Source organism: Martes martes (assembly GCF_963455335.1).
Source record: "Martes martes genome assembly, chromosome: 6".
Taxonomy (NCBI): Eukaryota; Metazoa; Chordata; class Mammalia; order Carnivora; family Mustelidae; genus Martes; species Martes martes.
The window spans coordinates 95,680,366-95,696,180 of record NC_137893.1 but is presented as its reverse complement, the minus strand read 5'-3'; positions in this window follow the sequence as shown (position 1 = coordinate 95,696,180).

Here is a 15,815-nt window from a genome sequence, read left to right as displayed (position 1 = left end):
ATGCTTTTCATACCATGCCAATTGATTCTAAGAACTTTCTATTTTATTTCCCACTGGGAAAATCTTTGCTACTTTTTGGAGTATGACAAATGTAATTTTATTCTGAAATAACTGAAGAGAAACAGAGAACTAAAGGGATTTGGGATTGGTTCTATAAAATAAACTGAAATTCAATGGGCACAAGTGCCTGGTAATGTGTTCAAGGGTGTATTAATAAAGTACAGTTTATAAAAGGTCTGGCTATAAAGGAATGGATACAAAAGTAATTCAAGATTAATAGTCAATAACAAATGAAAAATGACTATCAATTTGGCAATGTGTTAATAGAAAAAAAGATCAGAACAGGAAATAGGGGAGGTTTTTATACAGCAGCTCTCAGTATCTCTAAAAGTTTTCCCTTTTATAAGGATCTGAGCAAAGCCAGGTTCTTATGCAATTCGTTGTCTCTGTCTTTTACTCACTATTAAAATCTGATTACAAAAATATAGTATAATATATTATAAAGACCCTGAAAACTGGGATAACAAGTAGACATTATTTCAAGACCTGGTTCTGCTTCTTACCAACTGTGTGTCCTTGGATCATTGGTTTGCTAAATATCTAACTTCTGACCTTTAGGGGAAAAAAAGTTTTGAAATGTATGAGTTCTTTGATTACATAATCCTACCATGGCTAATTTCAAGCTAGCAACATAATGTCATTTAATGGAGACTTGAGGAGAAATGTGGACAGTTGGCTCTCAGAACCAGAGGAGCTGGCTTCGTCATGTTCTTGCCTTGGGCAGAACAGCGCTGTTCTAACTCTGTCTTTTATTTCCCAACATTGAAATAATCATGTGCATCTTACAGGTAGTTGAGAGGATTAAATGAACAAGATACTAGTGCCTTTAGATCATCAGAGAAATGGATTAAGAGTAAAGGTCAATGCTGAAAGTCTCTTAAATTCCTAGTCCACATTTCTGTAATGTCCAGATAAAGAAGAGATATCCATTGCATTTATGAGTAGACAAAACTCAGAAGAATAGTTGACAGAATGAAAGACCGATTGTGAATAAAAAAATACTTTGAAAGATTTGAGGAGTGGCTACATAACAATAGAAAATTCACCAGTAACACTTATACATGCATCTAAAAAATAAAACACATAAACAAAAGGAAGCACTCATATTAGGGTCAGGGGTTTTATAATACCATTATTTGTGTATGCAGTTGACATGGTGTCAGCAAAGCTTGCAAACTCAGGCTAAATTGGGAAATAGTGTAATTCAATTAAGGAAGTAAGAATTTCTCTCTAATTAATAGTGGCCAATCTACACCTGGAAAATCTGGGTTTGGTTGTAAGTGCTCAACATTAAGAATTAAACAGAAACACCGAACACAAGAGGAGTAGCTGGACCAGATCCAGATAAGACTTAAAAAAAATATATATATATATATATAATTTGAAGAAATTACAAATGTCCAGCTTGGGAACATGAAGATGCAATGAAAATGTGATAGCTGACATAAAATATGTGAAAGTTCATCTTATATATGGTTCCATAGACAAAAACCAGTGTTAAAAAAGTTTTAGGAAAGGGCACCCGGGTGGCTCAGTCAGTTAAGTGTCCGACTCCTAGTTTTGGCTCCGGTCATGATCTTTTGCAGTCGTGGGATAGAGCCCCAGGTCAGCTCTGTGCTCAGTGTGGGAGTCTGCTTCAGATCCTCTCCCTCCTCCTCTCCTTGTCCCTGCTCGTGCTCAATTGCTATCTCAAATAAATACATAAAATCTTTTTTAAAAGGCCTGTTTTGGGGCACCTGGGTGGCTCAGTCGGTTAAGCGTCTGCCTTCAGCTCAGGTCATGATCCCAGGGTCCTGGGAATGAGCCAGGCATCTGTGCGTTGGTCTCCCTGCTCAGCGGGGAGTCTACTTCACTTTCTCCCTCTCTTTTTGCATGTGCTCTCTCTCTAGCTCTCACTCTCTCTAGCTCTCAGTCTCTCTCAAATAAACAAATAAAATCTTAAAAAAATGAAACTAAAAAAAATTAAAAAGGCTTATTTTTTATCCATACACAACTGTGTGGTCAAGATTAAGAGCCATTTATGGGACGCCTGGGTGGCTCAGTTAGTTAAGCATCTGCCTTTGACTCAGATCATGATCCTGGAATCCCAGGATTGAGTCCCCCATCGGGCTCCCAGCTAAGTGGGGAGTCTGCTTCTCCCTCTGACCTCTCTCCTCTCATTCTCTCTCTCTCTCTTTCTCAAATAAATAAATAAATAAATTATCTTAAAAAAAAAAAAAAGATCAAGCACCATTTCAACACACAAATTCAGATCTCTGAAGAACAATGCCTTTTTGTTGCCATTTCCTGGTCCTTCTGTATGAAGGTTATTTTAAATTTGCCCAAAGTGTTTGCAGTTTGAGCAGTCCCTGATCTGGGGAAATATTTATGAGCCTCTGATTTTTAGTCCTCCATTACGCATTTCAAAGAGACTTGCATTTTCTGTTATTGCTCTACTTTACATGCATGCAGTTCTTGGCTTCTTTGCTTCCCTGAGTGAACATTGACATCAGCTGGGAGTCTCAGAGTGAAGCGTTGGTACTCCTAGAGCAAAGACACTCTTTTCCCATGATTGTTCAACACCATATGCATTATTTTTGGCTTAAAAGTCACTCTTAAATTCAATTCAATTACTGGTTTCCTGAGGAAGAGGCTATGGAAACCTACAATTAGAATTGTGAAGATTTTTTATTTGCTAATACTTCGACCTTGGTGTCTGCTTGTCGTGTTGTGCCCAAGTCCTTAGCAACTACCCTGAAGGGATATGCCCATTTGTCTAAAACCACTACATGTATGGTCTTTGGGGGATGGACAATAAAAATAACTTTTTATTAAGTTATTAAGGCCCTGTGTCCCAAGTCCTGGAAGTTCTAAATGTCTAAATGAATGCTTTTTTTTTTAAAGTTTTATTTTCATTGCAGTTAGTTAATATTTTATTGTGTTGTTATAGTGTTATATTATTTTCAAGCGTACAATATAGTAATTCAACACTTCCATAAATCACAAGCACTCTTCTCAATCCCTATCACCTATTTCACCCAACCCCCCACTCACTTCCTCTCTGGTAACCATAAGCTTGTTCTCTATAGTTAAGAATCTGTTTTTTGATTTGTGTGTGTCTCCTCTCCCCCTTTTATTTTTTTCCCTTTGCTTTTTTTGTTTTGTTTCTTAAATTCCACATGTGAGTGCTTAATTGGAACCTCCTTCAGGCTCTGTATCTGAGGGTGTTGGAAAAGATCATCAGCATCCTTGATGCTTGCTGATCCTGGATCTGTAGGAAACCTGAAAATTACAATAAAAATTATACAGACATTAACCCCTGGTTGCCTGTTGCCATCAATTTGGTGTTGATGAGCATGTAGCTGAGAGGGGTTTTGTCCAAATTTACTGCTGGAATGTCTTTCTGATTGGCCTATTTATATTGACAAATGGTAAACTTCTGAGCAGAGAGCTTTTGGCAAAAGCTAGAGACTCCTTCTCTGCATCTTTCTCTTAGACTAGAGCTTCTAATCCTTGTTATCAGTGTTTAATGTGAAGGATTTGAGGGATCACCAGTTGTGAGCACACGGACCCGAACCAAGTGAAGTACCAAAATCTTGAACTTAAGTTCTATTCCTTAAAGCCTTGCAGGAGTCCTTTATCTGACAAGCCAGCTTTTATCTGATGGGTTAAGCTTCCAACTACACTAGTTTCCAAAGTGCCAGAGGCTGTTTTTCCAATTGTTCTGGGTCTCTCTTTCTTGCCAAGTTTGGAAGCTTCTTTCTCCTGACTAATGCAGGTTTCATTAATTGGGATGGGCTGGAGAGCTGTGCTTGAGCTGGTAATAATACCTCCGGCAAAACTCTTTAGTTTCTTTTCCCACTACTCTTCTAGAAGGCTCTTTGTGTCAGTGACTATACTTTTGGGTGACCAGTAACCCTATCACCCGCAGTACTCAGAAATTCTTGCTTGAAAGTCTTCAGTATTTCAGGCAGTTACCAAATCATTGCTTGCCTTGATAAGGATGCTTCAAAGTTACAAGGTGGTGGTTTGTATCAGCCTCAGTGTCTTCCCCCCATTCCCTTCATGCCTTTGACAGAATCTTAGGGGTGGGTTTAGCCAGATTTTAAAAACTTCTGATCCCAGTGATAAACAACATTGTCTGGGATAAATCTCAGAAAATAATATAAACTTACTAAATCAATGAATGAATGGATCAATGATGAGTATGCTGTACATTTTTTAAAAATTAGGATGATCTGTAGAACATTCTTTTCTTAAACTGTGCTCTACAGACCACATGCAAATGACTTTTCATAGGTGCTTACTAAAGTATACTATAGTGCCTGTGGAAGGCAGCTTCAAAGATGGTCCCCAGTGATCCTTGCCTCCTGGTATTGACATTCTTGTGCTGTTCCCTCCCACATTCTGTCAGGATTGATCATATTCAATGGAATACAGCAGAAGTGATGATCAGTCACTTCTGACCAATCTTGATCTCTTAGTCTCTCTCTCTTGGATGATTCACTTTGGCAAAAGCCAGCTGCCATGTAGAAGAGCGCTATGGAAAACGACATGTGGAAAGGAACTGAAGTATCCCGGAAATAACTAGTGAGGGCTGAGGCTACCTGCTAACAGCCACATGAGTACCTTATCTTGGAAAGAGCTCTTCCGGCTCTACTCGGTTCTTCCAGTGATAAGGTCCTAGCTGACAACATCACTGTAACCTTATGAAAGACCCTATGCCAGAACTACCCTGCCAAGTCACTTCTAGATTTCTGACCTTAGAAACTATGTGGGATAATGAATATTTGTTGCTTTACACTGCTAAGTTTGGGAGTAGTTCATAATGTAGCAATGGATAACTAATATGGGTCCCATCATATATCAACTGAACAAGAATATCCAGACAGTAGGGCCCATGAAATTTCAGTTAGCAAACACTACAAGGTGATGATATCTTTGCATATTGATATTGAAGAATTAGGGTGTTCTTAGTGTCTCTTAAGCTCTAAATAACTATAGTCTTGCATTCTTCACTAATTCACAACTGAATACCCCTGATTTGTTAACACATGAATCGTTCCAGTTCCTACTTGATGCTTTCTATACAGTGCCTAAGGACTTTTTCAACTGTGTTTGTTGTAACACTTATGCTTTTCTCAATCCAGCTTTTGACAATGACACCATATTGAGTTGGATCAGATTTAGACATTTGTAGCTTAATGTGGTTTTTTGAATGACTCCTGAAAGGATGATCACAACTACTTGCTCTGTACCTTTAAGTATAACCACGGAAATCAAAGAAAACTCACTTTACCATCATTACTTGGATGGATAGGAAATGCTCAGATTCCCTTCTCTCCGGTCCACTTTTCTTTACCAAAGCATAGGACCCAACTCTCTAAGATCAAAGAACATCTTTTCTTTTTTTTTTTCAAAGCTAGCAAGCCATTAATATCCATCTCTGTAAAGTAATCCAAATGAATATTTCAAAAGTGACTTGTATAATTAGCAGAATTTCCCAACAGTGTCAGCATTCATCTGAGGACTGTCTGTAAGGGAGTCAGAGGAGCCTGGGGTGGGAGCCATAGGCAGTAGTGATTCAGTAGAGCTGCCTTCATTCCTCTGAATTGAGGCTGCTTTATTTCTGAATTGAACATGCTTTTTTTCTTTATAAAACAGGAATTAATTAGAAACTATAAAGAGTCACTTTGTAAATTTTGAGCATTTTGAAAATGAATATTATCACCATCACCTTGGGTTTATAACCGCACTGTAGAAGTTGAAAGTCCTACTTTATTACCCCCTTCCCCTCATATCAGTCAGGGTTCACTCATGAAAGCATAACCGATAGGAGAATAAGAGAATAAGAGATTTAGTATAGGATCCCACACTTTTGTGGAAGGCACTAGAGATGCAAGGGTCCACAAATAAAAGTTAAAAGATCTAAAAGATGTTGTTAACCAGCACTCCCAGAGTACTGTTAAGGTCGACAAGTCAGAGCTTGCTGCCACAGTGAGACTAGGAGGGAGGACACATGGAAAATTCCACAGAAGGCTGGAGATTCCTTGTACCTACTGCACCTGTGAGTTCACAGCTAAATGTCTGTGATAGGTTTATGGTTGCTGTTGGTCAATAAAGCTAGAAGCTAGGAAGAAAGCTGGATATGAAGTGAGAAGAGAGAGAATAAGGCAGAATATTCCAGTACTTACACATCTGTTTGTCATTGCATCTGACCCCCAAATCTTCAGAGTCATGTCAACTGCTTCACTCCAGCCTACATAGCCTCACACAGCTTCCCTTTTGGCCAACTTTAGTCTAGTCCCACATAGGGAAAGAGATTCTGGGAAACATGGCTCCCAAGATGATCAGAATGACAATAGAACAACCCAATACCCCCATCTGCCCACCAAAATAATGAAACCATCATGTTTATTTTGCATGTCACGTGTAAAGTAGGAGTAATGCTGGCTTTAGTGTCAAGAGATTTGGACTATGATCTTAACTCTTTCTTTCTTTCTTTTTTTTTTTTTTAAAGATTTTATTTATTTATTTGACAGAGAGAGAGAGAGAGAGGGAGAAAGGGAACACAAAGAGGGGGAGTGGGAGTGGGAGAGGAAGAAGGCTTTCCGCTAAGAGGGAGCCTGTTGTGGGGCTCCATCCCAGGACCTTGGGATCATGACCTGAGCCAAAGGCAGATACCTAACAGCTGAGCCATCCAGGCACTCCTACTCTTAACTCCTACCCTAACTCTTTCATAACTAGTTCTGTGTAGTCTCTTTACCTTCCTTCACTAGGCCTCAGTGTTCTCATTTTTTAAAATAGGCAATGTTCGTGTAAGGATGTAGTGAACCAAGGAACTTTAATATAGCTTCTATCCATGATGCTCTGTTGTTTCTAACTAGACACTCTTTTTCGGTTCAGCTAGCTCTTAAATTCTATGGTTCAAAAAAGCAATTTGTATCTAATAGGGTTCTCCTTATTTCTAAAGTACCTATCTTTCATTAAATTTTGCTCTATAAATCCCTATAAAAATCATCTGCTTTTAGTTATATACCCAGAAGCAAAGCTATGCTGAAGGCTGCCCTCTTTTATTGTGTCTTATACATATTGTGGGGCCGGAACTAGATGTCTCTAAGAATTGTGTGTGACTCAGAAGTCTACAGAGGTATTCACCTAGTCTATATATTGTAATCACATGAAGACATTTTAAAAAATACTGATGCCTGAATTTTGCCACCAGAGATTTTGATTTAATTGGTCTGGAGTAAAATTCTGGCATCATTGCTTTGCTATCCAGGCAATTCTAATGCCCAGTTAGCATTGAGAAACACTAAATTACATGCTCTGATAGAAATAAAATATAAGTGTCATTTTACCTGTCAGTTGCTATTTATCAAAAGATCCTTTTCCAGAATCGAGCTATAGGACTAGCCTCTGTGAAATGGGAGCTCTGAGATTCTTAAGAATTCTCCTAAGAATCTCCAAGCTTCCATTCCAGAGGCAAATCCTACAGCTTGATTCCAAAAAAATCAGTGGGTCTGCTTTGTGCTTTCCAAGTTGAAGTATAGCTGAATAGAATTCTTTAACAATAGATTTAATATGCAGTGGAATTGAGAAGATCCAAATCCACTGTATGAGTAAATCATGTTTTTTTTTTTTTAAATACCAGAAAAACAGTTGTAGGATTTTTACCCCTGCATTCTGTTGGCTCTGCTGCTGTTATTCTTTTGTCTTCAGTTTATTTTTGTGCCTTTCTATATGCACATTCATGCCTTGGAGAGTACTGCTGAATGGGAAGATTGTAGTGCTTCTGTACTCTGTCCTAAGTACCCCCTGATAATCTGCAGGTGTTTCAGTCTGAGATCCTACACCAAGCTGGGCACCATTTTCTGCCCTTCCTCTTTAGCTTCCAGCGCCCATAAAGACAAATCTCTTGCCTCATAATACTTTATTTTATCTTAGTCAATCCAAGTCATGAGGATCTTGACCTTAACAGTAGTATTTTGTTTTTGGGCCCACTGGCTTTCTTGGTTCAAGTGACTATACTTTCAGTAATTAGTCTAGCCTTAACTCAGGTTTTTGTAATTCTTCCTGTCTTGACTCTCTGCAAGTATGATGATTTTAATCTTGAGAACATAAGCTTGAGGAAGAAGTTAATTTCTTGATATATGGTTAGGCATTCTTTGAGAAATAACAAGTTCATCTTATTTTTTTCTTTTCCTTGTCTTTATTTAAAAAATTCTTCTCTCATAGTGGTGCGGAGAAAACAAAATATACGAAAGCTTATGGTATTCAAATTGACACTGTTCATGTATGGAAAACTTTTCAGTCCTTTCAAGTGTATGTCTATTTAACTAGGTATAGCAAGTAGTAGTTTTACGTAATTATTCTTAAACTCTTAAAGGTCTAAAAATTTAGAGCTTAAATTATCAGAAGATGACCAAATATATTACCTACCCAATGTGTCACAACTTTGCTGGCAACAATGAAGATGGTTATTACAATAAAAATATCTCTTACGTTTACCCCTTCGGGGACTCATACCTAGCAGTTTCATCTGCTCAGTACCTATGATTCTATTTTGTATCTGACTTTATGCTGGACCAATTGGCCAGCCCATCAGAAGCATTTGACAAAATGAAACAGAGCAAATGATTATAATTACCATAATTAACAGATACTGTGACCTGTTAAGCATGGGTCCAAGAGCTTAGAAAATATTTTGTAGGGGCACCTGGGTGTCTCAGTGGGTTAAAGCCTCTGACTTCAGCTCAGGTCATGATCTCAGGGTCCTGGGATCCAGCCCCACATCTGGCTCTCTGCTCAGCAGGGAGTCTGCTTCCCCCACACCCCCCTGCCTGCCTCTCTGCCTACTTGTGGTCTCTCTCCCTGTCAAATAAATAAATAAAATCTTTAAAAAAATATTTTGAAATTTAAAGTTTAAAACAATCCTATAATAAAGATGCTCTCATTGTTCTCTTTTTACATGTTGAGGAACCTAACCAAGACATGCTGAAAAGTGGGATAGCTGTAACATGAATCTGGAAAGACTGCATTTGGTGTCTAAGCTCCCAATCAGCTCATGCCACCATTAATCCATCTCTCCATCCATCTTTATAGCCATAGAAAGATGGACTGCCCTGGAAGTAATGATACACAGTCTACTAAAATGTGCAGGATATTTTTTATTTGCCCTCCCAGATTCTTTATCTTTCTCTACTCTACTCCTTGCCACAGGAGGTCAAACATGCCGGTTTATATCACCTAGGTTCCCTTGCTCTATGGTCTTCTTAGATTTAGCCAATGAAAAGTTCTAGCAGATGAGACAATGGAAGACAGGAAGTCCCAAGTATTTCTTCTGCACTCACCCTACTTCGATGTCTTGTCTCTGGGTGCAGCAGTATTCTCCCATGACTACTGCTTTTGTCTGGTGGTTTCCTCATCTACAGTTCCAATTCTCAGCTAAAATTGGTTGCCATAGGGACTTGGCATAGTTTAGTCTGAACTGTGTTATTTAAAAATCACTAGCCTTTTAAAATTGCGTGATTTGACATACACCCCAAAACTAGAATTTTGTTTCTCTTGAAAAATGAAAGTTCTAGCAATGAAAAGTCTTATATTACCTTAAGGCAAAAAACAGCTGGGCTGGTTTGAAGCCATGTTCTCTTCCTCTGCTCTACCTACTTTGTCAATGCCTAATGGCTAGAGTCATTTGAGACTGCCACCCTGCTCTCCTCAATCGATTGGCTACTTGAGTTGTAGAGCCAGAGCAACCATTCCAGTTCTGATGTTAGGAAGCAGAATGAGGAAATGTTGAAGTTGGCAGAGAAGAATATGGGCTAGAAACCGTGAAGTTCTCCAGAAATGGACAAAGGTTTTCCTCCCTGGGTTTCTAGTTCCCAGTTCCAATTCACCCTGTTATAAAACCAAACCCCTGAAATATCCAATAGGAAACACAAGGCTTTAGAATCACAAGAAATTCAACAGTTTTGAGGAGAGTTTGCTTTTTATTGAAGTAAAGTGTTGGGTTTAAAGAATACAAATTTGGGAAAAGTTATGAATAGAGAATCACGGTTTTCTGAGTTGCATAAACAAAAGCCTAAAATTTAAACATTCAAATATATTCCTTCAGAGATAAATATTATTTTCCTAGGTACCAGAAATTTTTTAGATTAGATATGTACAATAATACTTTAAAGTCCAACACTTAATAGATTCTTAAATACATTTTGTCCTGCTAGTTCCCAGGCTCTGTAGTTTTCCATTAGTATTTTTCATTAACCTGTACTTGCTTTTCTTATTTTGATAAGTAAGTGATAGGAATATTCATCTGCTTAATAAGATCAAGGCATGGATTTCAATTGTGTAAAAAAAAAAAAAGAAAGAAGGCAGAACAAAATCTCAAAATGTAATTTTTCATCAGAGATGAGAAAGCAATTACTGCAAGGCAAGATTCTTACCAACGTGTTCATTTTTTTTTTTTAAGATTTTATTTATTTATTTGACAGACAGAGATCACAGGTAGGCAGAGAGGCAGGCAGAGAGAGAGGAGGAAGCAGGCTCCCTGCTGAGCAGAGAGGCTGATGCGGGGCTCAATCCCAGGACCCTGGATCATGACATGAGCTGAAGGCAGAGGCTTAACCCACTGAGCCACCGAGGTGCCCCCCAACGTGTTCATTTTAAACATATTCTTCATGGCTGGGGGGAACACAAGAAAGATAGGGCACAGGAAGAGAGTATAAAATTCGCTTCACTCTTAGCTTTACTTATACTTTGTCTCCCTCCAAAACTTGTAGAATTTGAAGATATTCTAAATTCCCATGATTCTTGAAAATGAAATGACACTTTTCTTTTTGGGAGGTCTTTCCTAATCTAGCAGCTTTTAATGAAATAAGCACCGAACAGCAGACTTGGGTGTTGATTTGTTTTGATTAGCACATTCTTCCCATTACAACTACTCACTGCTTTTCATTTCCTTGGAAACACGTTCGCAAATGACTCCAATCTAATATTTCAAACCTCAGAGCTGATAGGAAAGGCAAGGGAAGTGAGTGACACGCTGAGTAAGCCAGAGTAGGCTAAATAATTTGCCATAGATATGATAAAGGAAAAAACTTTGCTTTGTTCTAAGGTACCTCTCAATTCTTTAGAGCAGAGTAAATATTATGTGAACAATACCATGAAATGGAATGAGGTGTGATGACTGGAATCCCGCAGAAGAATTGTGTGAAATAAATTATATGACTAGAGTCCTTAAAAATAAGAGAGAAACTGACGTGGTTGTTTTGGTAGCTGATCACTGGTGAATGTGTCTCTTCATTATATTTGTCTTTTATCATTATCATTATTATTATTTATATAATAATCTATTAGTGTAATTTTTCAGTTGAAGAAAATTAATGTCAGAAACCAGAATGCCTTCCTTAATTTGTACCCAACCAGTGCCAGTCAATATTCACAGAATTCCCAGTGCCCTGTCAATGCACTTCAACCCTTCCTTGTTGAGTCTTTCTTAATTGACTCCACTGAAGCAAATCCAATTTCTGCTCTCAGTCCTTGTACACATATGTGAAGACTGCTAAATTTAAACTATTTCTGCTCAATTTTGTGCTGTCAACTCTTGACACACCAGACAGAATGAGATCACCTGAATTTGCTTTATGTCTTATTTTAAGATCATTTAATTGGAATGATTTTGTGCCATTGTTTCAGGATAGTATTAAAGTGATATCCTAGAGGTGAAAAACAAATATATTTTTTGACTCCATCATCCAATCTCTCTGAAACCACCTTCTTTGCTTTGTCTGCCTGATTTGATTTATATATGAGATATAAGTGTCAATAACTTGTTTTTGATGGGTGCAATACTGCCAGTGAAATGGATATAGTTGAACATTAGGCTATAAAGAGGGGCATGAAATATAATTCAGATGGGCTTCATGACACTTGTCCCTCATATGACACACATTCTTTTCATTTCCAATTTCACTGGAACAAGCAGAAAGAACGGTTTCCAATCTGTCCCACCTCATAAAAATAGACCTGTGTTTAATTCTTCAGGACCTAAAATTATCCTTTGGATATTGTCAACCAATCATCCAAGGAAAACGTTCCTAGCCAAAGGAATAGAAACCTTCTAGGTATTGAGATGGCTAAAATATTACTGTTATCTTGCTTTTAATGATTGCACAAAATATTATAGAAAACCAAATGTGATGACAATAGTGAGATGGCCTGGCATGTCTATCTTTTTTATTATTATTATTAAATTGTGCCATTTTCTCAGTAGTATACTGCAGTTTGCAAATGTAACATTTTTGAATAGGAGAAACCTAATTACAGACCCTGATTTTTTTTTTTTAATACAGTAAAGGAACTGTGTTTGTCAAAACCCAAAGCCTCATTATTTGTATCCAAAGAGCTTACATAAAAGATGTTAGTTTTATTTCTGACTATAGTTGATGATGGCTCAGCAAGTTGGATTATAAATGTTATATCTCTAAACACAGCAGCTTGGTAGAAATTTAGCTGCCTAAATTTCAGAGATTTGGAGATTTCCTAGAACCTATTGATTATGACACATCTAGATTTTATGAATAAGCTAAATGTCCTTACATAAATTACAGTGTGCTCTTTAAAAACTTGGGCTTTGAGTCAAGAATGATTTTTAGTTTGAGTTTACAGGGAAAAAAAAATTACATGTAATCTGTTTCCTCAAAAGGTCTATTGGAGAGATAGTAAAGTTTATAATTTTTCTGTCCTAGGCTTTGGAAAATCTGAACTTGCATCATTTCATGCATGTTCTACATATACTAGTTAGCAAATGCATCATTTAAAATTTTGCAAATCACAAAAGAATCCAGTATGAAGCATATTCTTTTCAGCTTACTCAGAGGTGAGTTACTCTATGTTTATATTAAAATTCTTACCTTTTTCTTTTTCAGTTCATGCGTGGCTTCTGGGAAGGTACACACCGGGAAGGTAGCTAGGGATTGGGGGTCAGTGGACCACGTGTAAGATTCTATGTGATCAAAGAGCTCTATTTGGTAATGTCATTGGACTGAAAATAAACCATCACCAACATTAAGAGGATTGTCGATGATTAATGTCAGAGAAAGAGAGCATGAGAAGGGGGAGGGTCAGAGGGAGAAGCAGACTCCCTGCCGAGCAGTGAGCCAGATACCGGACTCCATTCCCGGACTCCCAGATCATGACCTGAGCTGAAGGCAGTTGCTTAACCAAACGAGCCACCCAGGTGCCCCTGTTAATGACTAATGTCAAAGGAGTTATGTGATTGTTGATGGATTGCAAAAATATGTTTTACTTAGAAAAAAAAAAAAAAACATTTGAATCACACTTTTGTCCTTTTTATTTATTTATTATTTTTTAAAGTATTTATTTATTTATTTTAGTGAGAGAGAGAGACAGAGAGAGAGAGAGAGAGAGAGCATGTGAGTTGGTGGGGTGGGGGGCGGGTAGGCAGGTGGAGAGTTAGACAGAATCCCAAGCAGACTTTGTGCTGGGCAAGAGCCCAACACTGGCATGATCCCGTAACCCCGAGATCATGACCTGATCAAAACCAAGAGTTGGTCACTTAACCAACTGAGCAACCCACGTGCCCCACTTTTCTCCCTTTTAAACTGCTCAACCATCAATAAGGGAAATAAAGAGCTGGGATTTTACCTGAATTTTGTTCTTGCATAAATCCAGTAGCTATTGAGAGGAATGTTTTAGACTAGGATATTTTCTAACAGGTATTTGGGTGGATTCCCTCTATCAGATTAAAGATCAACTCTGGCTTCTGAACGTGACAAATTGCAACAGCTAGGAGGTGAATTTGTGTCTCCCTTGGGGAGACTCCATATAGTTAATTTCCCCCCCTGAATTATTTCTTTCTAATGGCAGCTTGATTGATGCAAAACATAAACAGTTTATTTATCTGTATTCTTAGAGATCCCTTGAGCAAATGGATAGCACCATAGTAAGGAAGTCTTAGTTCTGTCAGGCTTGGAAGCCTAATGCAGACAAAAAGAATCTCTTTCCACAAGGTTCTAGAAATCTTAACAGACAAGAAAGGATTAATATAAAGAGAAGTGAAGGGAATAAGAGGCTACTGATATTTCTCAAGCATCTACAATGAGGCAGACACCACGTTAGAAGATTTATGTACACGGTTTGATTTGATTTTCAGCAGAATCATATGAGTTAACTTTTACTAGTTCATTGTGCAAGTGAATGAAGTAAAGCTCAGAGTGGCCAAATAATTGTTTCAAGGCAATACAGTGAGTAGCCAAAATTTATTTGACTCTATTTATAATAACAGTATCCATGATTTTTTTTCCATTATACCATGCCATCATAAAATTTATGAAGATAAAAAAAATTATGAAGATATACCTGTTTCTCAAACTGTAGTGTGAAGAAACTGCAAACTAGTGCATTTTATAAATATGTAAGATAGTTTGCTTTATCAGATCAGTGTGAATACTGTACTGGGCACCTCTTCACTGTACCCATTTCCTTCATTTGTCTTAGAGTTCAGTGTCCTTCTTATTTGAATACATTGCTTTAGGGTTTTTTTGTGTGTGTGTTAATATTCACTAATAGTTTTCTCTTTTTCCACTTCTGTGTTTTGTTTACCCACTTTTGGGCTCTGGTTAACAACTGTTACAGAACACCAAAAAATTAGGAATGTAGAGTAGTGTTATTTAAAGCTAGGGCAAAGGGGTTGAAGACTGAAAACAGTACCATCATTAATGGATTGCTTTTGCCTGTAGATTCCTTTGTATTTGGCAAATTTGAATTTAGAGTGGGATTTCTTTGGGGCTCATCACCATACATGTCATCTACATGTTCTAAAATTTATCACATGTACTCATGTTTATAATCTTCAGAGTTTTTGCAAGTCTAACAATTGGTTGTCTTAGTCCCCAAGGCACATTAAAATTGAAATGGAACTTTTCTCACAATGGCTTTTTTTGGTACTGACATACAAAATCAACAAAGGTTGCATAAGGGTTCCTTCACAAAAATACTTTAGATAATTGGTTCCTGACCTACTTGTGCTTATGAACAGTCAGATGAAGCACCATTGTATATATAGAAGTCAGAATGCTTCACTGTCTGATTTCTCTTGTTGAAAGGGGAGCTGAGTAACCAGTATTTGTGATTCAAGATTTTGAACAATCACTATTAGATTGAAAAAATGTATCATGTATCACACAAGTGTAGATATGGTATATAAGTATGGTATACTTATATATATATGGTATATAGTATGGTATATAAGTACGCTATACAAGTGTAGATATGGTATATAAGTAGCTACACAACTTCTAATAGCAGTAATTATGGTAATATTGGAGGAATTTTCTGTCACTACCATTCGCATGCTAAAGGTATTATTAGCAGATGGATCCATTGGAATGTTGACATGAGTTTCTTGTGAGTGCTGAGACTCTCAAAGGCCAGATTAAACTCTACATAATTACAAATCTCCCTCTTCCATTGCCTCATTAACTTCATGATGAACAGTGACATTTATTATCTGGAAATCGTCTTTTTTTGTTTTTGTTTTCGTTTTTTTAAAGAGAGGCAGAATAAGAGAGAGAGGTAGAAACCTCTACTTTAGTCCTTTTCCTTTCCTTTATTTTTTCACCAATAACTTTTCAAAAAGAAGGAGGAAAGAAGGAGGGGTGGGAGGAGAAGGAGAAGGAAGAGGGAACATGCTTAGTTTCCATAATTTATAAAGATATGCAACTCATTCAGGAATTACAAGATTTCATAAGGTC